The 23,042-nt window shown below is 42.3% G+C and overlaps 1 protein-coding gene across 2 annotated transcripts in view; it reads left to right on the forward strand.

Annotated features, from left to right (window-relative positions):
* Positions 1-23,042, forward strand: part of ZHX3 (zinc fingers and homeoboxes 3) — a 66,154-nt gene that overhangs the window by 8,456 nt on the left and 34,656 nt on the right. Inside the window, exon 1 of one of the 2 annotated variants that reach the window (XM_048819404.2) lies at positions 22,340-22,465. The exons of the other annotated variant lie outside the window; for it this stretch is intronic. The gene's annotated coding sequence lies outside the window, so the exon portion shown is untranslated. Of the gene's footprint in view, positions 1-22,339; positions 22,466-23,042 lie in introns of those variants that run through there. 2 annotated transcript variants of the gene reach the window in all.

Here is a 23,042-nt window from a genome sequence, read left to right on the forward strand (position 1 = left end):
CAGGATAGGAACATGGTCTTTGCATCCGCGTTCTGAATGAATTCAAAGTTGCAATTGGGATACAAGCCATTTTCCTGATTACAATCTAATTGTTTTGAACAGCGTCCTACACGTACTCCAAATGCTGCTGCAGACTAACAAAGCACTTTTGTGTGTGTGTATGTGTGTGTGTGCGCGCACGTGCATCAGGTGCTTTCTTTTCATGTTGCCTCTTTAGATGCAGTATGATGTATTGCAGTGGGAGCAGGAGGCCAATTCGTCGTAGTCTCTGAGAGACATTTTTTATTTTACAAAAAGTGAAGTGCCTGGTTAACACCCAAATAAATTGACTGTGTGTGTGTGTGAAAGCAAAATTTAAACAAATGGCCCCATGAAGTTAATTCTGCTCTCTTGATTTTTTTTGTAAGAATCAGTCAGCATCTAAGTTTCTGTGAAGAGGGCTTTGAACCTCTTGTCAGTTTAAATTTTGACAAACAAGGATGTTCAAACTGGACAAACAGCATTTAAGGTTTAGGTTTTTGTTGCTTGGTCTAGTGTCTAGATTTCCTTCTCAAACTCCATTCAGCATACAGGTATTGGTAGGGGTCTTCCATAGTGCTCCACTAATTGTTTTTGCAGCATATTTTGAGTATAGCTCACGAAAGCTCATGCTCAAATAAATTGGTTAGTCTCTAAGGTGCCACAAGTACTCCTTTTCTTTTTGCGAATACAGACTAACACGGCTGTTCCTCTGAAACCTGTAGTTATAAACAATACATCTTGGACACTTTTTCATGTAGTTGTATTTAATGAGCTGAGGTGTCTTGGTCCAGTGTCAGAAGAGTAAGTTACCAAATCCCCTGCTGGCACCTTGTACGGATGCAGAGCCCCATTGCGTCAATAGCAAGGACCTCCCATGCTGAGCCAATTGCTGGCTCAGGGACTATCTGTTGTTAATAGCAAATGGGCCATTTGTGCCTTGTCAGGGGTGTCATTTAAGCAGACATTTACTTGCCATCAGTGCAGAGTGGCTGGGTTATTATACATATTGAATCTATTTCCCCATGTTAAGTATCCTCGCACCTTCTTGTCAACTGTCTAAATGGGCTATCTTGATTATCGCTGCAAAAGTTTTTTTCTCCTGCTGATAATAGCTCATCTTAATCAATTAGCCTCTTACAGTTTGTATGGCAACTTCCACCTTCTCTGTATGTATATATATATATATATATATCTTCTGACTATATGTTCGATTCTATGCATCCGATGAAGTGAGCTGTAGCCCACAAAAGCTTATGCTCTTATCAATTTGTTAGTCTCTAAGGTGCCACAAGTACTCCTGTTCTTTAAACTAGTATAGCTGGTTCCCATCATTATCTTTCTACCACCTCACCTAGCCTTTTGAATACGTGTACTTGATACCTTTAATGATTTTGGAGATGTTAACAATTCAGATGTGTGTCAATAAAGTCTCTTGGAACAGAGTTTCCATGCCCATTGGAAAGGTGAGTTTGTTCCTTCTTCACATGAGCGTTAATTTGATTTTAAGCACATTTCTAATTGCATGAGTATTCGTGTGAAATCATGTCCCCCTGAAGCACGTGCAGTACGTAGTTATACTGTTTTTATCAAGACATAAATCTAGGATCCCCTTTTGAAATTTCCCCCTTTTTAAAATTATTTCCAAGTAGGAGAATGCTAGTTTGGGCTGCTTGTTAATCTGAGGCAGAACTATTTAAAACAACCTCAATCACATTGATACAGAAGGAACAGTCATCTGGGCTGGAATCAGTGTAAGAAAATGGACGTGAATAATTCATCAAGACCAAAATCCACTTGTTACAATGCTCTCCCTCCCCCATGTTCCATGGAAATGTAACAGAGGCTTTAAATAACAGGCTGCACTCAGTGCTAAGGGTATTTAGCATTGTAATGATTCTCTAAAAGCAGGAAAGAGGAAATTCAGTGTAATGTGGTAACTGCCACAAATTTGTGGGGGGGGGGGTCTTTGCTTTAATGCTTTTCTTTGTTTCATTGTGAGCTAAAATTCTTTGCGGACACTTCACCATTCTATTTTTCTGATCTGTCACCGATATGAAACAGGTACTATGTTTAGAAGTGTTTGCCCTGCTTTGTGTAAACCTCACACATGCTGTTCCTGTGTAGAAATCAGAATGAATCAACCTACAGTTTTTATAGTAACACTGACTCATTTCGTATTCACAGCTACTATGAAAAACAAAATTACCCTGTGTGCATCTATGCCACCTTGAGCTGCCATCTAAGCAGAGGGCAGGCCTGGCTACTATTCGTGTGGGAGAATTCTTAGGAAAACCTACATGCAGAGGGAAGTAGTTGGGATTCAGTGGCATTCTTCCTTCTGAGTCAGTACTCTCTCAGATGTCCCAGCACAGTGTGAGGACTCACTGTACTGCTCCTGGAACTGCTATCATTTGGCTGCAATGTAAACTCAGGGCCATGACTACTTGAAGCTAATTGGTTCCACATCACTTTTTAAAGTAGGGCTGTTATCCCCAGGATATCTTCAGCAGGTTCCAATTTTTGCAATTGTATTTTGCCCAACAAAAACATCCATGGGCACTGCAGAAGGAAGAGGTATTCTTTACCTCCCCAGTTAAGACTGCTGTGGGATACGCTGTTGAATAGCGGCTGCCTTTCACTGGTAGGGAAGTAAGTTATGTATATGCAAGGTGGGTATTCTAAGCCCCAATCCTGCAAAGATGTAAATGTGTGCATCACTTTATATATGTGAGTCGTCCCATTGAAGTCAGTAGAACTAATCACTTATGTAGAGTTAAAAGAATGAGGAGTACTTGTGGCATCTTAGATACTAACAAATTTATTTGAGCATAAGCTTTCGTGAGCTACAGCTCACTTCATTGGATGCATTCAGTGGAAAATACGAGAGTGATCAGTTAAGGTGAGCTATTATCAGCAGGAGAAAAAAACCTTTTGTAGTGATAATCAGGATGGCCCATTGCCAACAGTTGGCAAGAAGGTGTGAGTAACAGTAGGAGGATAAAATAAGCAAGGGGAAATAGTTTTACTTTGTGTCATGACACATCCACTCCCAGTCTTTCTTCAAGCCTAAGTTAATGGTGTCCAGTTTGCAAATGAATTCCGATTCAGCAGTCTCTCGCTGGAGTCTGTGTTTGAAGATTTTTTGTTGTAGTATTGCCACTTTTAGGTCTGTAATCGTGTGACCGGGGAGACTGAAGTGTTCTCCGACTGGTTTTTTCAATGTTATAATTCCTGACCTCTGACTTGTGTCCATTTATTCTTTTACGTAGAGACTGTCCGGTTTGGCCAATGTACATGGCAGAGGGGCATTGCTGGCACATGATGGCATCTATCACATTGGTAGATGTGCAGGTGAATGAGCCTCTGATAGTGCGGCTGATGTGATTGGGTCCTATGATGGTGTCCCCTGAGTAGATATGTGGACGGAGTTGGAAGTGGGTTTTGTTTCAAGGATAGGTTCCTGGGTGAGTGGTTTTGTTGTGTGGTTGCTGGTGAGTATTTGCTTCAGGTTGGGGGGCTGTCTGTAGGCAAGGACTGGCCTGTCTCCCAAGCTCTGTGAGAGTGATGGGTTGTCCTTCAGGATAGGTTGTAGATCCTTGATGATGCTTGGAGGGGTTTTAGTTGGGGGCTGAAGGTGACGGCTAGTGGCGTTCTGTTGCTTTCTTTGTTGGGCCTGTCCTGTAGTAGGTGACTTCTGGGTACTCTTCTGGCTCTGTCAGTCTGTTTCTTCACTTCAGCAGGTGGGTACTGTAGTTGTAAGACGCTTGATAGAGTTAGTTATGAGTAACTAATCTTAGCACACAGTGCTGGTCGTAAGCCCTGGGAAGTTATAGTGTCAACTCCACCTTGATTTATTTAAAAACATGTTCTGGGGTCCTCTGTGTATCTTGATTTATCAGACTGTTCGGTCCGTGAGGCAGAGACCTCCGCGTTTTTGTTGAACTGTACCAGGCTTGAGTGTCATAGAATATCAGGGTTGGAAGGGACCTCAGGAGGTCATCTAGTCTAACCCCCTGCTCAAAGCAGGACCCATCCCCAATTAAATCATCCAACCAATTTTTGCCCCGTATCCCTAAATGGCCCCCCTCAAGGGTTGAGCTCACAACCCTGGGTTTAGCAGGCCAATGCTCAAACCACTGAGCTATCCCTCCTCCCCTGTGTCAATGCTTCACACATGCTAATGCCCATCGAGACCCCATTTGTGATTCATAGCTTGCCCTAGTAGTTTTGTTCCTGTATTCCACACACGTTTTCTGTGGAATGGATGGGAACTGACACTCAAGGAGCTTGCTGTTCTCTCTGCTCAGTGCGGGCCGACAATTGAGACAAGGTGTGCTTATGTGTTATGCATTTTGAGACTAAACTTCTGCTTAATGAATGAGCAAAGAGAACCTGATTATTATGGTGGGGTCTCAGGTAAGACTTGGTTTTGCACAGGGGTAAGGCTATTAGTTTACCTAGTTCCATTGTTCAGATCATTTTTGTACCCTAATGGTAAGGAGTGACCTAAACTTAGATGCATTGACTGTGCTATAATGAATGAGAGGTCTCCAGGTGCAAACTGGTTAGATAACTTCCACTGGGGAAGATCCTAAAACTCTGTCACTGGGTTTACTTCAGATTTACTCCTCCACATGTTAACAATTCTTTCTAGAGAACACAAGCTAAAAGGGAACGGTGAAAACTTTCCTGTCTGATTGTCCTTGGAATTTGAGGCTTTTTGAAGTTGGATGTCCGTTTAAAACTGGTGGAGGAAGTGGGTAAAAATTGGCCCTTCGTTTTGTGGGGTCTGCCAAGTGGTAAATTGATGCTGCAGAGCAAGCATGAAAATCTAGCGTATGCTTAGGGCACATCTTCACGAGCTGTCGCAGCAGTGCTTTAACGTGGCTGTGCTGTCGCAGCACCGGCTCTGGGAGCTATAAAAAAACCCCATCCCCACCAGGGGAGCAGCTGCCGGTGCCGTAGCACTGTCTATACTACTATGTTACAGCGCTGAAACTTTCAGCGCTCAGGGGGGTGTTTTTTCACCCCCCTGAGAGACAAAAGTTGCGGTGCTGTAAAGCGGCCAGTGTAGACAAGGCCTTAGAAATCTGTTGTCAGCAAGGCTGGTGTCTAGACACATGCTTTGGCAAGGCAAAGCACCGTGTAACTATTAATTGTTTGTGCAGTATTGAGGCTTATATGTCAATATGGTTTTTGCCTTTTATGTTCCTCCCACTTTCTGTGGGATGCCTCCTGCATTACTCTTAACAAATCTTAGCTGACAAGGTCTTGAGCAAAATAAACTCTGGTTACTGCTGGTGATGGCATTGTGTGTTGTCTTGTCCCTCTGCTCCCAGTCATCGCCCTTCCTGGGGCAGGGCACTGAAACTGCAAACTCAATTCAGTTTAATTCCCTTCTAACTCACAAGACCAGAGCTGCTAAGGGCTTACAGAAACAGGGCAGGCTGTACTTGCTTTCATCACTTGCCTGCACACGCTCCCCAAGAAAGTCCGTGTACCTAGTTCAGTAGCTGAGATTTTACAATAGTTGAATCTCTTGTTTTGAAAATGGTTACTTATTTCCATAGGGGAGGAGGTTTGCCTTTAAGAGAGAAATAAGTCTTTGCCAAATGGAAAAGGACAAAACTAGTATAAGAGGCAAGAGGATGTGCCACACACTAGAGGTATAAACTATAAAGATATTTTTGAAAGGACATGCAAGGTGTTTATTTATTGTTCTTCCTCCTCTTACCACTGAGAAATGCTGCTTTGCACGTGAGTTTCTGCTGCTTTTCAATTTGTCAGTGGGCTAGAGTTCCAAAACTTGGAAGAAAATATAAAAAGGTCATGTGGCATTTTAAAATGTCAGTGCCTTTTTTCCCTTCCTTCAGGGAAGAGGTGGTGTTGGGACAGACGTGGAGATTGCTTTTAGTTAAAATGTTCCCCTGCAGTGTTGTGGACCCCTCCAAAAAAAAAAATATTTTTTTTAAATGCTGCTGCACTTATTTGTATATTAACTTGCTAGAATCAAAAACAAAACTGTTGAGCTGATTGAAATGGAAAAAGTAAACAAATAGAATAAAGTGACACATTGTTTAAAAACAATCTGGTCCTGGTAATAAGGTGGTTGGGTTTTTTTGTGAGGTTTTTTTAATGATCTGTGTTCAAGCTTTCTTTGAAGCTGGCTTTAGAAATTTAATGAGGTAGGATGGTGGAAAATGGGATGTTTAGCATATCAGTATTTCCGGGAAAGAAATGGTTTTAAACTGGAATTTAGACTTAAAATATTTTTGTTAATGGCTATCAAAACTTTGTAGCCAAACAGCTACATTCTTAGCAGCCCAACTGTCAGAGGAAGTAAGTTAAATGGAACACCTCCTAGGAGAAGCGGTGCTTGTGGAGCTGTGTGTAAAGGACCCTCTGACTGACTTTACAAAACATAATACTCTTGTATCAAAACCCTTTTTAGCTTCAGTGTCTATTTTCTCCTGTACTTCCTTTCCTGGTATGAAGAAAAGGAGGACTTGTGGCACCTTAGAGACTAACAACTTTATCTGAGCGTAAGCTTTCATGAGCTACAGCTCACTTCATCGGATGCATGATGATTTCCTGGTATGGCCGCTATCAAGATAATTGGGTGTAAATATAACCAAGATACACTTAAATTAATGGTCCTTTAAGTACAGTATGCAAATTTATGAAGTTCACGGGAATGTGTTAGTGGTTATTTAACACTGTCTCCCTGTTATTTGAAAGCCTGAAGCATAAGATAGCATTTAGCTTTAGATACTTGGCAGACTTGTAGTGATTAACAAAAAAACCCACATCAGTATTTTTAGAGAGGCATTCCAAGGGTGGCTGACTCCTGTTGATATCAGTGAGAGTTTTCAGCCACTCTTGAAAATCTGACCCTTACAGGCTGCAGATGATATGAATCATCTCTCCAGTTTGTGGTATCAATAATGTAAACTTCCTTAGAAGTTTTTAAGGTCAGGCTTGACAAAGCCCTGGCTGGGATGATTTAGTTGGGGATTGGTCCTGCTTTGAGCAGGGGGTTGGACTAGATGACCTCCTGAGGTCCCTTCCAACCCTGATATTCTGTGATTGTGATTCTGTGAATGGTGATGTGCCCCAAATACAGCAATTCAAAACCTGGCTGACTGTGGACTCCTGTCTGCTGCTTGCTTGAATGCTCAGGTTCATAAGTCCAAATGAAATGCTTGCAGAGAACTAGAATTCTCTCACCTCTTGGAAGCAGTTCCGCTTGCTGCCTAAACAAGTAAAGTAGTGATCTGACTCTGAGTTTTCTTCCAAATATAGAAATAATTAGCAAAACATAAATGGCAGCTTAGATGCTAATACTGAATGCTCAGTTGTGGTTCTGGTTTTGGGGCACTTGATTCAGTTTCAAATATTAAACTTAAGGTTTGCTAAGTTATGATATGTCACAACAGTTATGAGGCCCAAAAGAATGTTTTTAATTTGGGGAGGAGTAGGATGAGGGAGGTGGGTCATGTATTTAGGCCCTGATCCTGAAAATGTTTAAGGATGTGTGTAACTTTAGGCAGATGAGTGGTCCCATTGAAGGCAATGAAACTACTCACATGACTAAAGTTATGTACACATTTGGGGTGATGAAAATGGGACTTGTGTCACAATATAAAATTGTTATAATCGCAATAACCTAGTTCTTACACAGAGGTTTTCATCTATTCATGTCAAAGCACTTTACCAAAGTGTCAGTTGTTATCCTCATTGGATGGATAGAAAACTGAGGCACAAAAGTGCAGTGGCTTGCCCAAGGTCATCCAGCAGGCCTGTGGCAGAGCTGGGAATAGAAACCAACTCTCCAGAGTCCCAGTCCAGTGCTCTACCCTCTAGGCCATACTGCCTCCCAAAGATTTAGAGCAGTGTGAATTGCTAATATTGTTAATCTTTGTCAAAAAAGTCAGGCCTGTCTTTATGCTTTGCGGTATCTTATTTTAAAAATTTAGACTTCCAGGCCAATATTTTCATCCAAATGATTTAAAAATATATATATAGACAGACTTGGGAGCAGGTCACTCCGCTATTTTCTTTTCATGCTTTTACTTATGTTAGTAATTGACTCAAAGAAGCCCTGGCATTGTTTGAGTCTCCTCTCTCCCCTCCCCTGCAAATACTTTGATTTTCTAAAAATAAATAATAATGTCAACAGCCCTTCAGTAACAAAGGAATGTGCACATCCTGCACTGAAAAAGAATTCCAGTAACGGAAAAAAAATGATTTAGTTGTTAATCTTCCTATAAACTGAATAAAGCTTAGGGTTTGGTTTTGTTTTTTAAACTGATTTTAAACCCCGCCTTAAAACAAACAAAAAAAAACAGGTAAATCAGAAGCTGAAAATACTTTCGAATGAGAGACAGAGAGAGAGCGCAAACAAGAAAGGTCAATTGACATGAGTAAACAAAGTGGCTTTTATAAAAAAAACAAACAAAAAAGCCCATAAAGCAAGCTGCTGTCACTGTGTGTACTACAGGTTTCAGAGTAACAGCCGTGTTAGTCTGTATTCGCAAAAAGAAAAGGAGTACTTGTGGCACCTTAGAGACTAACCAATTTATTTGAGCATAAGCTTTCGTGAGCTACAGCTCACTTCATCGGATGCATACTGTGGAAACTGCAGAAAACAGTATATACACAGAGACCATGAAACAATACCTCCTCCCACCCCACTCTCCTGCTGGTAATAGCTTATCTAAAGTGATCACTCTCCTTACAATGTGTATGATAATCAAGGTGGGCCATTTCCAGCACAAATCCAGGTTTTCTCACCCCCTCCCTTTTTTTTTTTCCAAAAACACACACACACAAACTCACTCTCCTGCTGGTAATAGCTTATCCAAAGTGACCACTCTCCCTACAATGTGTATGATAATCAAGGTGGGCCATTTCCAGCACAAATCCAAGTTTAACCAGAACGTCTGGGGGGAGGGGGGTAGGAAAAAACAAGGGGAAATAGGCTACCTTGCATAATGACTTAGCCACTCCCAGTCTCTATTTAAGCCTAAATTAATAGTATCCAATTTGCAAATGAATTCCAATTCAGCAGTTTCTCGCTGGAGTCTGGATTTGAAGTTTTTTTGTTTTAAGATAGCGACCTTCATGTCTGTAATTGCGTGACCAGAGAGACTGAAGTGTTCTCCGACTGGTTTATGAATGTTATAATGCTTGACATCTGATTTGTGTCCATTTATTCTTTTACGTAGAGACTGTCCAGTTTGACCAATGTACATGGCAGAGGGGCATTGCTGGCACATGATGGCATATATCACATTGGTGGATGTGCAGGTGAACGAGCCTCTGATAGTGTGGCTGATGTTATCAGGCCCTGTGATGGTGTCCCCTGAATAGATATGTGGGCACAGTTGGCAACGGGCTTTGTTGCAAGGATAGGTTCCTGGGTTAGTGGTTCTGTTGTGTGGTATGTGGTTGTTGGTGAGTATTTGCTTCAGGTTGGGGGGCTGTCTGTAGGCAAGGACTGGCCTGTCTCCCAAGATTTGTGAGAGTGTTGGGTCATCCTTCAGGATAGGTTGTAGATCCTTAATAATGCGTTGGAGGGGTTTTAGTTGGGGGCTGAAGGTGACGGCTAGTGGCGTTCTGTTATTTTCTTTGTTAGGCCTGTCCTGTAGTAGGTGACTTCTGGGAACTCTTCTGGCTCTATCAATCTGTTTCTTCACTTCTGCAGGTGGGTATTGTAGTTGTAAGAATGCTTGATAGAGATCTTGTAGGTGTTTGTTTCTGTCTGAGGGGTTGGAGCAAATGCGGTTGTATCGCAGAGCTTGGCTGTAGACGATGGATCGTGTGGTGTGGTCAGGGTGAAAGTTGGAGGCATGTAGGTAGGAATAGCGGTCAGTAGGTTTCCGGTATAGGGTGGTGTTTATGTGACCATTGTTTATTAGCACTGTAGTGTCCAGGAAGTGGATCTCTTATGTGGACTGGACCAGGCTGAGGTTGATGGTGGGATGGAAATTGTTGAAATCATGGTGGAATTCCTCAAGGGCTTCTTTTCCATGGGTCCAGATGATGAAGATGTCATCAATATAGCGCAATTTAAATTGGTTAGTCTCTAAGGTGCCACAAGTACTCCTTTTCTTTTTGCGAATACAGACTAACACGGCTGTTACTCTGAAACCTATGGATGTAGAAGCCCTCTACACCAACATTCCACACAAAGATGGACTACAAGCCGTCAAGAACACTATCCCCGATAATGTCACGGCTAACCTGGTGGCTGAACTTTGTGACTTTGTCCTTACCCATAACTATTTTACATTTGGGGACAATGTATACCTTCAGATCAGCAGCACTGCTATGGGTACCCGCATGGCCCCACAGTATGCCAACATTTTTATGGATGATTTAGAACAACGCTTCCTCAGCTCTCGTCCCCTAACGCCCCTACTCTACTTGCGCTATATTGATGACATCTTCATCATCTGGACCCATGGAAAAGAAGCCCTTGAGGAATTCCACCATGATTTCAACAATTTCCATCCCACCATCAACCTCAGCCTGGTCCAGTCCACATAAGAGATCCACTTCCTGGACACTACAGTGCTAATAAACAATGGTCACATAAACACCACCCTATACCGGAAACCTACTGACCGCTATTCCTACCTACATGCCTCCAACTTTCACCCTGACCACACCACACGATCCATCGTCTACAGCCAAGCTCTGCGATACAACCGCATTTGCTCCAACCCCTCAGACAGAAACAAACACCTACAAGATCTCTATCAAGCATTCTTACAACTACAATACCCACCTGCAGAAGTGAAGAAACAGATTGATAGAGCCAGAAGAGTTCCCAGAAGTCACCTACTACAGGACAGGCCTAACAAAGAAAATAACAGAACGCCACTAGCCGTCACCTTCAGCCCCCAACTAAAACCCCTCCAACGCATTATTAAGGATCTACAACCTATCCTGAAGGATGACCCAACACTCTCACAAATCTTGGGAGACAGGCCAGTCCTTGCCTACAGACAGCCCCCCAACCTGAAGCAAATACTCACCAGCAACCACATACCACACAACAGAACCACTAACCCAGGAACTTATCCTTGCAACAAAGCCCGTTGCCAACTGTGCCCACATATCTATTCAGGGGACACCATCACAGGGCCTAATAACATCAGCCACACTATCAGAGGCTCGTTCACCTGCACATCCACCAATGTGATATATGCCATCATGTGCCAGCAATGCCCCTCTGCCATGTACATTGGTCAAACTGGACAGTCTCTACGTAAAAGAATAAATGGACACAAATCAGATGTCAAGCATTATAACATTCATAAACCAGTCGGAGAACACTTCAGTCTCTCTGGTCACGCAATTACAGACATGAAGGTCGCTATCTTAAAACAAAAAAACTTCAAATCCAGACTCCAGCGAGAAACTGCTGAATTGGAATTCATTTGCAAATTGGATACTATTAATTTAGGCTTAAATAGAGACTGGGAGTGGCTAAGTCATTATGCAAGGTAGCCTATTTCCCCTTGTTTTTTCCTACCCCCCTCCCCCCAGACGTTCTGGTTAAACTTGGATTTGTGCTGGAAATGGCCCACCTTGATTATCATACACATTGTAAGGAGAGTGGTCAGTTTGGATGAGCTATCACCAGCAGGAGAGTGAGTTTGTGTGTGTGGTTTTTGGAAAAAAAAAAGGGGGGGGGGTGAGAAAACCTAGATTTGTGCTGGAAATGGCCCACCTTGATTATCATGCACATTGTAAAGAGAGTGGTCACTTTGGATAAGCTATTACCAACAGGAGAGTGAGTTTGTGTGTGGGGGGGCGGAGGGTGAGAAACCCTGGATTTGTGCTGAAAATGGCCTAATTTGATTATCATACACATTGTAAGGAGAGGTTTCAGAGTAACAGCTGTGTTAGTCTGTATTCGCAAAAAGAAAAGGAGTACTTGCGGCACCTTAGAGACTAACCAATTTATTAAATTGGTTAGTCTCTAAGGTGCCGCAAGTACTCCTTTTCTTATTGTAAGGAGAGTGATCACTTTAGATAAGCTATTACCAGCAGGAGAGTGGGGTGGGCGGAGGTATTGTTTCATGGTCTCTGTGTATATAATGTCTTCTGCAGTTTCCACAGTATGCATCCGATGAAGTGAGCTGTAGCTCACGAAAGCTTGTGCTCAAACAAATTGGTTAGTCTCTAAGGTGCCACAAGTACTCCTTTTCTTTATGTGTACTACAAGTACCTTGCAAAAAAGTCTCCTTTACTTTTTGTACTTTTGTGGGCACGCACCTCAAAAATCTTTTGCAACAAGTCTCTAATTATAGCTTACTGATTCCTTAGGTGCCTAGATCAGGTGTGAACTAGCCATAAGACCAGAGAGAATATTGATATTTGTTTGTGGGGACTCAATGAAGCAGATTTAGAATCGAAGGTGGCCACGGGGGTACACAGCAGCGTATTTACACTATTAATAGATTCTCTTGGTGTTTTGTAACATCCCCCTCCCACTATTTTAGGGGTTTAGCCAGACATTTAATAGAAATGAAGGGTTTGATCCAAAGCCATGGATGTCAGTGGAAAGACTCCGATTGACACAGGCTTTGGCGGAGGCCGTAATTGAACTAGTTTTAAATTATGCAAAAGGTTTGAAAATGATCTTGCACTGTTGCCAACTCTCGCCATGGTATCACAAACCTCGCGATACTTGATGCTGTCCATAAAGCCCCAGTTCCTGTTTCTTACAGCCATGTGATTCCTATTCTCTATGAGGGCTAGAAACTTACTTTCTTAAAAAAGAAAAAGAAAAAAGAAAAGCTTGAAAACATGAACCCTAAAGGCTTAAAAAGGGTAAGGCAAATAACTCCCCCCCCCTTTATTTTTAAAAATCTCATGACGTAATCCAATCTCGTGAGTTTGGGGGCCCAACTCATGGTTTATGAATGCTTTGAGTTAGGAGTGCTGACAATGGCAAGTTGTTTCTTTCCCTTCAATTTAAATTGGTTTCCTCAAGTTTATTACCATCCCATGGGAGTTTTGCACTGAAATTGGTTCATTGCTGAACTATTTTCCCCCCTCTGTCATGGATGCACACTGTGGTTTGATAGTGTCATCATATTTCTAGCATGGAAGAAAAACAAGAACAGAATTAAAGCAGTTGTTTTGGGGTGAAAAGCACATACATAAACTAGATGGATTTGGAAGAGAAAGTTTGGGGTGAAGGACAAGGAACAGATCACGTTTTGGGCCTGCCTATCTGGACAGATTCCATATAAATAAGAAAGATGCAGATTGAAGTATAGTATCTTGACTCACAACACATTTCAATGAAGAGTGCTGGAAAATCCAGACTCACTGGCAATCTGTTCTTCAGGATTCGTGTTGTGAATTCGTTCTGTGTACATTCTGAAGGGGTAACGTCTTAGCTTTCTATCTTTCAGAGGTACTGGACTGCCTTACAGTCATTAATGTGTTAATCCTCGCAGCATCCCTGTGAGGTCGGTAAGCGCGATTATCCCCATTTTACGTTTTCCCTGCTCAGCCACAGACTTCCTGTGTGATGTCAGGCAAGCCACTTAGCTGCTCTGTGCCTCAGTTCTCCCATCTGTACAATGGGGATCATACCGCTGCACTGCCTCACAGGGGTGTTGGGAGGCTAGATACAGTAAGGATTGAGAGCCCTAACTACTGGACAGTTCCTCCCCTCTTTCTCCAAGTAGGAACACTGAGGTCCAGTTCAGCAAAGCACTTAAACATGTTTGTACCAGGACATGAATAATCTCATCTCTATTCAGCAGAGCTGTTGAGTGTTCTTTCAGTCCTAGTGATTTCAATGGAACGGCTCAGATGCTTATAGTTAAAGCACTTGCTTAGATGTTGTGCTGAATTAGAGGAGAACTGCACCGGCCTGGAGGAAAAAAAAAAAAAGAAGTGTATAAACCAGGGATCGGCAACTTTGCAGAAGTGGTGTGCCGAGTCGTCATTTATTCACTCTGATTTACGGTTTCACATGCCAGTAATACATTTGAATGTTTTTAGAAGGTCTCTTTTTATAAGTCCATAATCTATAACTAAACTATCAGTGTATGTCAAGTAAATGAGGTTTTTAAAATGTTTCAGAAGCTTCATTTAAAATTAAATTAAAATGCAGAGCCCCCCGGACCGGTGGCCAAGACCCGGGCAGTGTGAGTGCCACTGAAAATCAGCTCGCATGCCGCCTTCAGCACGCGTGCCATAGGTTGCCTACCCCCGCTGTAAACCATATGGGTTATTAAGAAGTTCTGTGGTTACTTCTGTGATTGAGATTCAGAGCATGGGCAATCCCATGCATTCAAAAACCATGAGTCACAATCACGAGGGCTCGAAACTCACTTATTTTTTTAAATGAAAGAGGAGACTCTCACAACTTCAGAAGCTGGAACTTTAAGAAACCCACCAAACATTGTGAAGCCTGTGATAAAAATCTCAAGAGTTGGCAACACGGCAATGCCACTGGAATATCAAGCCTACTGAATAAGTCTTTTATCACATTACAGGATTCACAGATTAAGTCCTTTTATAAAGGAATGTTGTCCTGTGAAGACATATTTTGCAAATATATTTTAATGTGTCCCTAACATGAAGTTTGCTAAGTTTCCCTTTGGTTTCTAACTAGTTTTGCTTTTAAGGTCCCTTGCAGTAGCACATGCGACCATGCTTCAAGTTTTGCACCAGGGGAATGCTTAAATTCTCATAAACTAATCCTGGAATATTTATTTTCTCTATAGAACATAAGTCTTAGATATAAGCTACCAAACTGCATCCCTTTAAGGGATGGGATCAGGACACAACTAATAATTTCGAGGGTGGGTAAAGGAGCAGCAGCTAATACTAATATTAAGAGAAAACTGGCTTGCTCTGAGATTTCCACATCAAAGGCAGGTCAGTTCATCCATTACACTTCAAGTAAGAAAGAGGTGATGGAATTTCCAAGTGTCAAAGGGATTGCTGGAACAACAAAGGATATGTAAACTGGGGAGAGAGGGGCTTATGGTGCACATAGCTCTTATTTATGTTCTGGTTTGAGTCCGTCTTTTCCTTAACTGTTCAGTTGAGCTGCTTTTGATTTGGGAAGCAATATGCTTTTAAACAGCAGAAACTTGAAAACTAGAACCTTTCCCCCTCCACACACTATCAAAAATGCTTTGTTTTCAGATAGCATCTCTAATGACAAAATTTAAAGACACTGTCTGCTTAAAAATTGTACTGACATCTGAAATCTTTACCTACTATTGTTACACCTAATTTTACTATAACTGAAAGGCACAGAGAGAAGCATTTTGCTCTATATTTCATTTTTGTGCAGTTGGTAGCACTTTGTATAGTCAGTTGCACTGTTCTCAGTGGATAGTTAGTCAGTTTCCCATGTTGTTTGCCTGTTTTTTGGTTGTTTTTTAAGACACACAGCAGCAGTAAATGTGACTAATGCCATAAAAATTTGGCAGCTGGTGTATCACATAAAACTCATTTGGAAATTGCCCAGATTTCAAGTTGACAACATCCCTTCTTAATTAGCTTAAAAGATGCTGTGAAAATTGTAAGTGTGGCTTGGTTTTTGTAACCATTAAGTTAGCAAACACGACATACAGAAATATGATCACGTAGCTTTAACTAAGCACAATTTCAAAGCTGAAGTCAATGAGCATGGAGAGTTTAGTGTTAGACAGGATTATTGATTGATCAGGGCCCTTTTGGGCTAAGCACTGTTCATACACTAGCAGAAAGAGAGTTCCTGTCCCAAAGAGCTTGGAGTCTTAAGTAAAGATAGGAAATGGTCTGTGGAAGAAGCTGATCCTGTAAGGGAATCTATTAGGTTATTAGTCATATCTGCTACAGTGCACTCAGAGCCTGAAACACAAGAGTTTCGAGGTTTTGCCTGTGCTCTCGTAGCACCCTTTCTTGTGGTCAGTTGATTTCTTCCTGTTGAGTTGAAGCCTGGGGAATAAATTGGGTTGGTTCCCCCCCACCCTCACTTTTCTCAGGGAATGGGGGAAACCTGTCTTAGGATTTTTTGCTTTTGATCTTAATGTTATTTTAAGTATCACGAGAGTTTGCTAAAAGAATTCCTGCAGTCTAAACAAGACAGAAAAGCACTCCATTGAAATTTAACTGCAACCTAGCTGGGGCCAGTTCACTGCAGCATACCGTCTTGTGCGCAGAAGGTATTGAACTGCCAGAGCGCAGAGTTCTCAGGAATGGCTCTCTTTGATTTTCTTCTTCCCACTTTTCTGAAATGTTATCTCCCAGCAGTCACAATAAATATTTGTTCCCAGTTGTTTTCGTCAGCCAAGCGCATGGGTAGCAATGGCTGCACCCCCAGGGTATGTGCAGGATGTGCTCTCAGGTTCAGAATCATGTTGGCGGAAACACTGCCTGGTTTGTTTTTCAGAATGTCTATGTTCATTATTGGGAGAATTATGAAAGCGAAGTCAGTCCCAGAACTTGCATTAGTTTTTTCCCCAAGCCAAGAACTTCTCAGATACAAACATATCCAAGATGCACTAGCTGTGGATTTAGTTTGCTTGTGTTGTAGACTGCAGTTATGGGGCAAATGGGGCCCCCTCCACCCTGTCCTGCAGATACCTTGTATGTTTCACCGTGAGAAGCACTGTGTTTCTGGCTGTTCAATAACTTCCCATTTCCCTTGTAGCCTTGCTCCATCTAAAGCTGCTTTACCCTCCCAGAAAGGGATTGCAGAGTTCTTCCCCTCTTCCCATGCAGCCCCGTCCCCTGAGGAGATCGGGTTGCATGGATCAAGAATTATGCAGATAATGCTGCCCCTAAGTGCAAATATTTTCCTGCATGTTTGCCTGGGAAAGAGGCCCCCGACTTCACACTCCCCATCCCCACCTAAACATGTCCACCTATAAACTCCCAGAGCCCCAAACATGCTGAATACATATAGGATGGGTGGGAGGAAGGAATGGTACAGTTTAGGCTTATCTCCCCCTTCTTACAACAAGTGCTTGGCTGCTCTGAGCATGTTTTCTGCATAGTATAGTCCCTCCATGGCAAAAATTAGTAGGAAGGATCTGAACTGTAGTGAGCATTCCTATGGACTTGAGAGCTCAAGTTCCATTGACTTTCAGTGAGACATGTGCTCTAAAGTTACCTGGGTGTGTTTGAAAAACAAACCAACCACCCTTTGCCTTAGATGAGTATTCCTGTAAGTCAGTAAGATGAGCATGATTTGGCTCCTCTGGGACAAATAGTGAGCCTAAGTACCTGGGGGTTGAGGATGTTGCTTGAAAATAAACTATATGTCTGGTTCCATTAGCTGGTCGAAAGAAAACATCCTCCATGAATCTGGATTGGTTCAGTAGTGGAAGCTGAGGAAAGGTCCCCTCCAGAGTGTGTGTCCACAGAAACTCTGGGGTTCTGCCGCACAAGAGGGCTATTTTCTCTCCACAGGAAGCTTGAGATAATTTAGTATATGTAGTCACTAAAATCTTTTGTAAGTCTGCAGTCTCATTCCTGCAGAAATGGGTACTGACTGGAACTATTTCATGTTCCTCAGTTCCAAAATGCAATTTAATGTCCATGAAGTTTAATGAATCTATTCCATTATGCCTTGATGGAACAGTCTTGTTCAGAACACTAAATCATATGGAGACTTGGGTTAGAAATGAGAAATCCAGTGCATTTGAGGATGTTCTTTCTACAGTAGCTGCCTTTCCTAACAATTACTAAAGAGGGTGAATTCCCAGCTCTGTGTAAGATATGAACTGGAATTTTAACTCAGGATAGTCTCCCTAGATCACCTAGAGAGTAGTTCTGACTTCAATATTTAAGAACTTAAGAACGGCCATACTGGGTCAGACCAAAGGACCATCTAGCCCAGTATCCTGCCTTCTGACAGTGGCCAATGCCAGGTGCCCCAGAGGGAATGAACAGAACAGGTAATCATCAAGTGATCCATCCCCTGTCGCTCATTCCCAGTTTCTGGCAAACAAATGTGCCTCTGAAGAGATGAGCCTTTACACAGAGTGCCTGAGAAATACATAGTTATTGAACAAGCCTAGAAAGCGTAGGCAAACAGAATTCAAACAGTGCCTCTATAGAAGAGTTGACTCACCCCAGATGTGCCCTCTTGTGGCTGGGCTTGGCATAGCAGTTTTTCCTCTCACCCCCTGTTGATTGCTGCTCTGGCCCCTCTGCTGATCAGCCTTGTTTCATGGCTCAGGCCTCGAGCCACGTCATGTTTAGTCCAACTTCTTCCAGGATAAACAAAGGACAATAAACTCAACTCAAATAAACATAACTCTTTGCCCCAATGGCTCACTGCTCTACAGACTCTTCGCCTCATCCCAGGCTCTGCAGGATTATCCTTCTGCTCTTGGGCAGAGCAGCACCTCCCAGGGTTTTCTCCCTAGAGGCCTGGCTCCAAACTCATTCGCCCTCCTCCCCCTTGTGTCAGGGTGTTTCTGCATCTTCTTTCCTAGTGGCAAGTAGGAGAGCCCAGGCTTTCCCTCTCAGCTGGGTTCCAGTTCTGGGACCTTGTGGTGAATATCTACCACCTGCTGCCTCCCTTGACCTTCCTTCAGGCCCTTTCCCACAGGCCTTTCCTAGGCTCTCCGTATTCCTGCCTCTCTCTAGGCCTTTCCTCCACTCTCTGACAACCAAGAGGGACTGGAGAGTTCTTCCCTTTGCTCCCAGCAGTTCCATCTCATCTAGGCTTCCTCCTGTTATGCTCACACCACTCAGCATCTCCCTCAGCTGGGCTTCATCAACAGTTGGGCCTGGCCCAGCCTCCAGGCACCTTAATTGAGCTCTCACCAGCAATGTTAGTTCCAGCCTGGGGTATGTACCACATCGCTGCTCCCTACGCATTCTTTGGGTTTGCAGGAAACCAGTTGTGAGCAATGCCAGTGAGAAACCAGCTTTGTACAAAAAATGCATTATGCCATCAACTGCACACTCTGTACCTCAGAGGCAAGAGCAGACCAGATGATCCCTGCTTGTCTTAGAACAAGACAGAAAATCCTCATAATTCCTGCCAGTACCTCAAGAAAGAGAACCTCTCCTTGGCTGCATTCCTATCTCAGTGCAGCCTTTGTGCACCTGAGCAGGAATTTCTACGGAAAGAGCACCTAATACCATTGACACCATGATTAAAATGGTTTAAGGATGCTTGTCCCTTGCCACCTTTCACTCATCACCGCCCTTACCAAAATGAAAAATGAGAAACAATACAAAATTTTTAAAAGGCCTACATTATTGTTCTTGCTCACTGTTCTTTTGAGACCATTAAAAACATAATGCTCAATATTTAAATGTGAGTTTTAGCTAGCTGGCTACAGATTGCACCTAGGTATGTTTTAAAAGTGCAAGATTACAGGGACTTAACTGCGTGGACTAATGTTTCCAGAGTGGGTATCTAAAGTTCAGGACCTACATTTGTATTTAGGCACCCCGGTATAAGTGGCTTGATTTTTCAGAACAGATCCCTTTGAAATGAATGGGGGCTACAGGTACCCAGCACCTCTGAAAATCAAGCCACTTGTATGCCTAACTTTAGGCACCCGTATCTGAAAATTTTTCCTTTGCTAGAAATGTGTAGATAAATGAAATCCTTTGTCCCCTTGGTCTCACTGAAATGGAACTGACATTGTGGAACTGCTGTTATTGTTGGCATGGAAGGTGTGAATGTCAATCAACTCAAGAGGCATAATAAACAGCAGAACTTAGTTCAAGACAATCATTTCCAGGTAATTAATAGGAGCCACCACAAATTACTGCCTTGGAGTAGGCTGACGAGAACTTTTAAACACCCCCGCACACCCCATTATTACAGACATTAGGAAGCATAGGAGAGGGAGCAGCCCAGCGAGTGAGCCTAGGTGATTCCCTCAGCTGTACTATAGAAGGCATTCATCTAGTTCCCTTTTTGAAGTAGGAGGACTGTTGCCAGAGTGCTTGATCAGAGGAGTAGCTTCTCCACAGCCCTGGAGCTGTTACTCAGCTGGAAGAAAGTAACACATTTTGAGAACCCCTCTTGGAGGTCATCAGATAGTTAAATTGTTTCCTTCCACAAGTGTCACTTCCCTCTTTAGCTGCTTGACCTCCTGCAGAGAGAGGCTTGGAGAAGTTGTTATTGTGCTACCTTCCCTAGTATGCATACAAAGTGTCCGCTCCAACTACATTTCCCTTAAGTAGGCTTTGTGCTGAGCAGTCCCTGTGCCCTATGCAGTAATACGAAAACATGTGGCTTACTGACAGCCATCCAAGAAAATACTGAAATGAAACTGATGCCTGGAAGCAGGATGACAGGTGTTAGGACAGATGACTGAAGCTTTGGATGAAATGTTTAGGAATCGGTTCACCTCTCCCCTTTCGTGAAAGTGTTCTATATGTAATTACTTAGTTTTCATGTATCAAACATCTGCTCAGCTTTGCTGCTTTCTTGAGGAGGTTGTGGTTAGTTGGAAGAGCAGAAAAGATAGGTGGTGCTGGCAATTTGGGGAATATCCTTAGTATGTAATACGGCTTCTCTGGAAATCACTAATATAAAGAGTCACAGTAAACTGGAAAATTTTGAATATGTATTATTACAAGGAACCCCTAAGATTCCTCTCTCTGAAAGAGTTTAGTCATTAACAGTCATCTTTGTCCGTTTGACGATACTTTTTGTGGACAGTTTCACTGTTGGTCATTCTCATTCTCACACACACTTCTCCCATGCCTGCAGTTTTAGCCCAGACTCTCCAAGAGGGTGTTTAGCTGTCACAGCAGCAGCAAAGCTCCCCCCTTTTTTGACCTTGGGTTCTGTATTCCTGTCAAGAACTGGCCTGTATTGGTTTATAAGCATGCTGGGTAAGGGTTCACACTGCCATATTTGAAAAGCTGCATCTAGCCATTACAAAAGTGACTAGTGATTTGGGGGGCTTCAAATTTTTGATGCCCCCAAATTGAGGCACCTTAAAAGGTACCTTATTTTCAGAAAATGCTAAACACCGACTCTCTGCATATGTGGTCCCTTTTCTTAATTTGAGCACCCAGAAATCCAGGCATTCAAAATCACGAGTCACTTCTTAAAATCTTGGCTATATGGTTATTGTCTACAGGTGAATTGGACCGAGACTGCTATTGATATTCTGTACAATAAATGGACACAAAGAAAAGGAGTACTTGTGGCACCTTAGAGACTAACAAATTTATTTGAGCATAAGCTTTCATCGGATGCATCCGATCGAAAGCTTATGCTCAAATAAATTTGTTAGTCTCTAAGGTGCCACAAGTACTCCTTTTCTTTTTGCGAATACAGACTAACACGGCTGCTACTCTGAAATAAATGGACAGTGAATAATTGTAAAGATGAGCTTGGATCTATGAAAACTATGGATCTATCTAATTGCTACTATCACAGAAAGAATTACAGATAAGCTGCCTATAAGACTTTCAACCCTGTGCTTGTTGTTACAAGATCTTTATGCAGGCTACTAGAATAAAAAGCACTTGATCAGCACTCTAGTGTTTGTCTCTTATTATTCATTAAACTTTTCCTGGCATTAAACTTTTCATTAAACTTTCCCCCGTCCCTTGTTCTGTTACTCTTGTGACCTGTCAAATACAGGGATAGACTTCCAAAATGCATGTCCATTTTTGTGTGCACAGGTCACGATCTATGCACTAATGCAGTGGCTCTCAACCTTTCCAGACTCCTGTACCCCTTTCAGGAATCTGATTTGTCTTGTGTACCCCCAGGTTTCACCTCACTTAAAAATTACTTGCTTACAAAATCAGACATAAAAATTCAAAAGTGTCTCAGCACACTATTGCTCAAAAATTGCTTACTTTCTTCTTTTTACCACATAATTATAAAAGAAATTGATTGGAATATAAATATTGTACTTACATTTCAATATGTAATATATAGAGCAGTATGCACAAGTCAGTCTGTATGAAATTTTAGTTTGTACTGACTTCGCTAATGATTTTTATGTAGCCTGTTGTAAAACTAGGCAAATATCTAGATGAGTTGATGTACCCCTTGGAAGATCTCTGCATAACCCCAGGGGTATGCCTACTACCCCTGGTTGAAAACCACTGAATGCATGTGCACACATACCTTCGAAAAAATCTGGCCCATGAAAGTACAGCCCAGGAAACTGATGTGCCTTCATAAAGGTTTCTATGACATCACAAACTGCTCTTTGCTGTTATAGTTACCAAACAGTCATCCGAACCCTGTGAGTTGGCGTGGGTGGAGAGGAGGCCTTAGATATAGTGAAAGTAACTTCCAAGTCGGAGTCATGCAATCACAGGAATAGTGGTATCAAACAGGCTTTAAAGAGAATAACTACAGCAGAGAAGTCATTTTTCTTTTAAGAGCAGGAACGGAAGTTGCTGTTGATAAAGGGAAAAGTGTAGAGTATGTTTGTGTGTGCTGCTTAATACCCTTGAAGAAATGGTAAGCTTTTTTTAATTCCACAATACATCGTTCTGTATTTAAATTGAAAAATGTCATTGATATGCTATCAAATGACTAAGACCCAGTAAGTGACTCCATGTTATTGAAAGGGAGATGTCCGATTCCATACACGGGTTGTTTTATGAATAGTATGGATAATTAATATGCTTAAAAATCCACAAACCATCTAACCCTGTTGGCACATATAGGGCCTGAATGATCACCTCTTTGAACTCTTCCCAGATCTATATAGATAATTTGGCTCCTGTTTGTTTCTAACTGTATTAGTGTGATGTCCGGTTTTGGTAATGTGGGGGTGCTAGAGGAAGCTTCTAACATTCAATAAAAGGGAAATCTGCTCCACCACCACTTTGCACACATTTCTGCAGTGGTCGTCTTGATGGAAAAATGGCTTTTATACTTCATTGAATACATTTCTCTGACCAAAATGAAGTAGTTCAGAGAGCTGCTTATCTTCAGCAGATCCTAACCTGAAAGAAGCGGCCTAATAAACAGCAGAGATTTGGCAAGGGACTTGTGGCTGGGAACAGCTGCCTGATGCAGAAGACAGAGGTGC

This window comes from Caretta caretta, chromosome 13 (genome assembly GCF_965140235.1).
Source record: "Caretta caretta isolate rCarCar2 chromosome 13, rCarCar1.hap1, whole genome shotgun sequence".
In the NCBI taxonomy this organism is placed as follows: Eukaryota; Metazoa; Chordata; order Testudines; family Cheloniidae; genus Caretta; species Caretta caretta.